The following is a 6,869-nucleotide window of genomic DNA, read 5'->3' on the forward strand; positions in this document are numbered from 1 at the left end:
CGGGGTGCCTGCCGTCAACTGAGCCCCCTGATGTTCCGGATCCTGGCGGTGGCCTACCCAGAATTGGATGGGCGCGTGAGGGCAGCACAGCAGACACAAGGGGGTGAGTACAAGCATTATCTACTCTGTTGTCGCGCAGTGGAGGTGTCTGGTTGGGGGAGGAGGGCTGGGGGTCCCCCTAGGCCAGGGCAATATCTGTAGGCTGGGCACCCCCGTAAGCCCCTGTGTCCCCAGCCACCACCCTCAGTAGTTTGTCAGTACAGCCATCCCTGGGCCGTGTCATCCATGGGTGCAGTTGTCAACTCTAGGCGTGTAGGGCATGTTCCACGGAATGCGTAGCGGACCCCAAGTGCGCAACTTAGTGCAGGGGGCATCTGTGTCTGTCATGTCCGCTAACTGTACCGGAGATCCATGTACTCAATATCCCTTTATTTCTCTCTCCCCCCCCTTTTTGGTTGTCTTTCTGTGCTTGTGTGCATCAGCATCATCAGGCGGAGGAGAAGTGGCATCGGGGCAGGAATGAGCTGCATCTCACATGGCCCAGGAGGGCCATGCCACAGAGTCAGACTGGACCAGTGAGACGGAGGGCGAGGGGAGCTCCACGACGGGGACGACTGGACCCTGCAGCGACACGGACACGTCCTCGGAAGGGGGCTCCCTTGCGGGGGTGGCACCATCCGTGCCCCCCGCCATTACAGGTACAGCCGCCATCCAGCGCACCATCTCCGCCCTCCCAGCAGCCCCTCAGCGTTCGCCCCGTGCCCGCTCTGCCAGGAAGCCGGGCATCTCCTTCGCCCCAGGCACCTCAGGCCCTGCCCCTGTTACCCCCGCTGCCCTCAGTGAGGAGGTCATTGACCTCCTCCGAACGCTCATTGTTGGGCAGACTACCCTTTTGAATGCCATCCAGGGGGTGGAGAGGGAGGTTCATCGCAGCAATGCGTACCTGGAGGGCATTCATTCGGGTCAGGCTGCCCATCAGCGATCGTTCCAGGCTCTGGCCTCAGCACTGACGGCAGCCATTGTCCCTGTCTCCTGCCTGCCTCTACTAACTCCCTCCTCCCAGTCTCCTGTTCCTCTGCCTGTCCCACCCACACCATCATACCAGCCTGCACACACCTCAACACCCAAGAGAAGCTCATCCAAACATAAGCACCACAGATCACGCAGACATTCACACACGCAACATTCCGATGCAGACATGCCAACAGTCACTACCACCTCTGTGACCCCCACCTCCTCGTCTCCCTCCTCCCTCCCTGTGACGTCTACACTCACACCTCCATTCACCTCACCATCAGCCAGTGTTTCCATCACCAGCACACCCTCCACTCCAGTCCGCACACGTGCAGTCACCACCCCCACTGCCATTTACACGTCCCCTGTGTCCTCTCCCACTGTGTCTGTCACCCCCTCTTCCACACCACACAAACGCAGCCACCCACCCACCCAACAGCCATCCACCTCACGACAGCCTATCCCTCCTGCACCTGCACCCAAAGACAGCAAACGTGACTCACCTACAACCACATCCTCTCCCTCCACTCCCATTCCCACTGTACCTACCACTCTCCATTGTCCCAAGAAGCTCTTCCTCGCCACTACTAACTTCTTTCCTGACCCTGAGCCCCCCCCTCCTTCTCGTCGGGGTAAGAAGAGCACCTCAGCCACCACCAGCCCTGCAGCCCCCTTGACAAGGGTGCAGGGGTATTGGAGCCCGCCAGCCCGCATGTCTGGATCTTCGCCCAGCAGCAAGGGGACAGCCAGCCCACCCCCTGGGAAGAGGAGCAGAAGGCGGAAGGGGCGCCGCAGGAGCCCGCCTTCTACATCCCCCCCGGACACCACCCAGAGACAGTCACCAGCCACAGCTCCAAAGGGAGGAAAGGGCCACAGGCCCACGACTAAGGAGGGCAAGGGCAGCAAGTCGGAGAGGTCAGGCAGCAGGCCTGCTGCCCAGGAGGAGCCCACAACCCCCATAGCCGCTGCCCCGGGAGGAACCGGCACAGCTGCCCCGGGAGAGCCCACCACCCCCATAGCCGCTGCCCAGGGAGGACCCAGCCCAGCTGGCCAGGAGGGCCCCACCACCCACAGCCCAGGTGGGCAGTGAAGGAGCACCATCCCCGCTGCCCAGGAGGGCACCACCAGGCAATTAGCAGTTGGCCATAGACCGTCCGCCGTCTCAAGAACCGCTGAACTGGGCCCTTCAAGGCAAGGACCGCTGAACTGGGCCCCGCCGTCTCAAGAACTGCTGAACTGGGCCCTTCAAGGCAAGGACCGCTGAACTGGGCCCCGCCGTCTCAAGAACCGCTGAACTGGGCCCTTCAGGGCAAGGACCGCTGAACTGGGCCCCGCCGTCTCAAGAACCGCTGAACTGGGCCCTTCAAGGCAAGGACCGCTGAACTGGGCCCCGCCGTCTCAAGAACCGCTGAACTGGGCCCTTCAGGGCAAGGACCGCTGAACTGGGCCCCGCCGTCTCAAGAACCGCTGAACTGGGCCCCGCCGTCTCAAGAACCGCTTAACTGGGCCCTTCAGGGCAAGGACCGCTGAACTGGGCCCCGCCGTCTCAAGCACCGCTCCGCTGGGCCCCGCCGTCTCAAGAACCGCTGAACTGGGCCCCGCCGTCTCAAGAACCGCTGAACTGGGCCCCGCCGTCTCACGCACCGCTCCGCTGGGCCCCGCCGTCTCAAGAACCGCTGAACTGGGCCCCGCCGTCTCAGGAACCGCTGAACTGGGCCCTTCAAGGCAAGAACCGCTGGCCCTTTGGCAGACGTGGCAGGGCAGGATCTATCTCGGGCAGGGCTGCAGGATGTCCTCTGGCCAACTTGCCTCCTCCAGTGGCAGTGGGGTCTGTTATGGACTGTATGGACTGTGGCTTTGCTCTCCCCAGGATGGCCCAGTGGGCAGGCCACCCACTGTATGGACTGTATGGACTGTGGCTTTGCTCTCCCCAGGATGGCCCAGTGGGCAGGCCACCCACTGTATGGACTGTATGGACTGTGGCTTTGCTCTCCCCAGGATGGCCCAGTGGGCAGGCCACCCACTGTATGGACTGTATGGACTGTGGCTTTGCTCTCCCCAGGATGGCCCAGTGGGCAGGCCACCCACTGTATGGACTGTTTGGACTGTGGCTTTGCTCTCCCCAGGATGGCCCAGTGGGCAGGCCACCCACTGTATGGACTGTTTGGACTGTGGCTTTGCTCTCCCCAGGATGGCCCAGTGGGCAGGCCACCCACTGTATGGACTGTATGGACTGTGGCTTTGCTCTCCCCAGGATGGCCCAGTGGGCAGGCCACCCACTGTATGGACTGTTTGGACTGTGGCTTTGCTCTCCCCAGGATGGCCCAGTGGGCAGGCCACCCACTGTATGGACTGTATGGACTGTGGCTTTGCTCTCCCCAGGATGGCCCAGTGGGCAGGCCACCCACTGTATGGACTGTTTGGACTGTGGCTTTGCTCTCCCCAGGATGGGCCAGTGGTCATGGAGTCCCCTCGTGGATCTGGCGTCGTGTACTCAAGTGGCTGAGGTGCCCCCCCTTCCCTTCCCCCTGAGGTGCCTGTCCTATTTTCTTTCTGATGCCCCTGCAGTGTTCTCTCCGTGGAGTTCTTGTCGTGGGACTGGGCCTTGCCCCTTTGCACAGGACCCCTGTGATCCACGGACAGTGGTTGGACTACATTTAGTAGCTGTATATATTTTGTACATAGTTTATTTATTTATTGGGATTACTGGTGTACATATTTCAATATATCTGCCCGTTTATGATCTCTTCTTTTGGTCTTTGCATTATTTCGGAGGGGGGTGGTTTGTGGGTTGTGACAGTGATCTGTGGGAATGCATTGATGTGTGTGTTGTAGTGGGTGTGGGTGGGTGTGTGCCGGTAATCTTTTCCCTCCCCTGTGTCGTAGGTGCAGTACTCACCGATGTCTTCCGCGCCGCCGGGCGTGCTCCTGGTATATGAGCAGGAATAGGAGTGCGGGGATGACCTGCAACTCTGGTTCCATACTGCCGGAATCTCGCGTGGAGTGCGTAGAGGTGAGCGTTTTCCCGTTCGTAGTCTGTTTCCGCCGTGTTCTTATCGGCGGTGCTCCCGCCCCGGAAAAGGTGGCAGATTGGTGGGTCGTAATAGGGTGGGCGGTACATTGTCTGCCGCCTGGCTGTTGGCGGGAACCGCCGCGCTGTTTGTTTGTACCGCTGTGGCGGGCGGAGTGTTAAGTTGGCGGGCTGTGTTGGCGGTTCCCGCCAGGGTCAGAATTGCATATTTTAGACCGCCGGCCTGTTGGCGGCTTGGCCGCCGCTTTATCACCGACCGCCAGGGTCAGAATGAGGGCCATAGTCTTTCCTTCTGAAAGATGACTTCAAAACAGCCATACAATCTTTGATTCTCTCACCCCTTGATTCCTCTGCAAAGCACTTCCACAGAAAAGCCTGCCTGATCATGGCCTACTGGGCATTCAACAGTCTCACATCATTCCCAGAGAACTTTAATGGTTCCTTCTGTCAGACTGCAGTACTTTTAAGACCCGCTACCTCACTTGGAAATCTCCCCAAACAATGACACCTCCTGAACTGGCCTCTAAGGTCAATATCTCTTGCGGCACAGAGAACTATGGAGCAGCATTACAAGATTGCAAACTAAGAGATGCAAGAAGGAGAAACCAAGACAGCAAGCATTCTCTTACTACAACACAATAATCTGAAAAACAGACGGTAGTTCACATCTGACTAGCACACTCTGTCCTCATCTCTGGCAAGCTCCTCGTCTCACAGCATCTCTCAACACATTAATATCTCTCCACTGACAACATTTGTCCACTCCAATAGGTTGAAGAACCCAATGTATTCCAGTTTGCACCTATCTGGTAAACCTTCACTTATGTACAGAGCTACGTTGCTTTGTTGTTAGGTGCCACTCTGTAAATCTCTCACACAGAGAAGTGCATGATGGATGATGGGACATTTACAAACTAGGCAAAAGCATTTGAATTAAGATCTCTCTGTGCTCAGTAAACTGGAGTGAATGGAGGGCCATGAAAGCAGGTGCTAGATGGTTGGAGCATCTTAGGCAAAAAACATTGGGCAGCATGGGTACGGCTAGACAAGATATAATCACAGCAGAGCACAGGGCATTTTAGGGGCAGATACATGACTGACAAAATGTTTGCAAATTAGAACAGGAGGATAAATGAAAATCCTCAATATTTCTCAGCAATGCACTGTTTTGTCCTTTTCAATCACTTTTTTTCTAAACCAAAATACAATAGACAATGAGAGTTTGCTCGCCTTGAAGGAATTTTCTAAAGCTAAAAAGCATGTGGTCCACGAATCTTGACACACTTCTCTGCCAGAGCAACTCTTTGATACACTGAGTAGGATCCCACATGTTATCAATCGTAAGACGTCAGTGCTTTCCACTGTCACAGATCAATGTCGAAGTATTGAATTGCTGTGATAAAAATTGCAAAGCATCCTTTTCTGTTTTTGCGGATACCAAACTCAGTGCTGTAATTGAAACCATCATGCCATGCTATAAATCTTGATTTGCTCTTCATCCTTTTTAGAAAAAAAAGATATAAAGTAAGTATTGGGAAACTAATTGCATGGCCAATGTTGGTATCAAAAAATCTTATAAAAATATTTGTTTATTTGCCAATAGATGTACGTTGACATTTGTCAGTTTTTCCCTATTACTCTAATCCCGCTGTATTTAGAGGAGAGTAGGAGAGAATGCACCCACGTTTGGATGGTTTCTGGGATATCTTTAGGGAAATATAATATTTTACTTTGGGTATTCAGGCGGGAGTTTCTGCATCTTACTACAATAGACTGTTCAGCAACAAGATTTGTGCAGTGTTGCACAACACTCTTTGGTAAGATGACAATAGGCACTTCTACAATGAAAGAAAAAACAATATACCATATATGTGAAAAATAGAGTAACATGTCTATTACATTAAAAAACATTTTTTACAACTTTAGATTTTTTGAAATTGAGAGTTTTTATTATAAATGTAATTATTTATGTTAACTATTAAATTACATTTTAATGTAATCTAATGTTAGTGGTAGCTAAGAGTTATTGTTTAAATAATATCAATATAAAATGTAACTTGCAACCAGACTTGTTGTACATACAATATAACTGATATTGTGAGATGGGAGAGAAAATTAAAATTGTAATTAATGTAGTTTATTGAAAAACAAATTATAGATACAACATTATTTTAAATGATACCAGGCGGGGGTCCTTTCCTGCACAAAAACTGTGCTGAAAGGAATTTTCCTTTTGCATGTGTGCTTCAGAAAGTATCACATTTCTAAATAGAAAAACTGAAAAGAAATACAAATATTTGCTCCTGTTGGGTCAGCCGGAGGGAGGTGTATGGTTTTAGCACAAATCCATTTCTACAAGTCCTTGAGAATCCATGGGTGGATGCACAGGAATGTCCGTGAATCACCTATGGAATGCCTCCCTAATGCAAAGTAGTGCAAGCTTTATTTTACGTTTTGCTACAAACCAAATCAAATTGCCATTTGAATTGGTTTGTAAATACCAAACAAGATTTTGTATTGAGTCAGTGTTAGAAAAGTAACACAAACACAATGTAAAACCTTTGTAAATCTGGGGCTAAATATACCCATCTTCCAGCCAGACCACACACCAAACTAGTTCTGGCTAGTATGTAGCACCTCTAATAGGAAGGGCCTGAAGGATGAAATGCATCTTTATCAGTCGTGGCTCGCAGGGTGTCGAAGAGGCGGGTCGGCGTGCGCGGAGGGAGAATAAACCTTAATTAATTTTTTTCAAAACACTTACCTGAATGCCGCGTGCCGATCCGCTCCTCCGTCTCGTCGCTGCAGGCACAGGCTACCAGCC

This window comes from Pleurodeles waltl, chromosome 1_2 (assembly GCF_031143425.1).
Source record: "Pleurodeles waltl isolate 20211129_DDA chromosome 1_2, aPleWal1.hap1.20221129, whole genome shotgun sequence".
NCBI lineage: Eukaryota > Metazoa > Chordata > Amphibia > Caudata > Salamandridae > Pleurodeles > Pleurodeles waltl.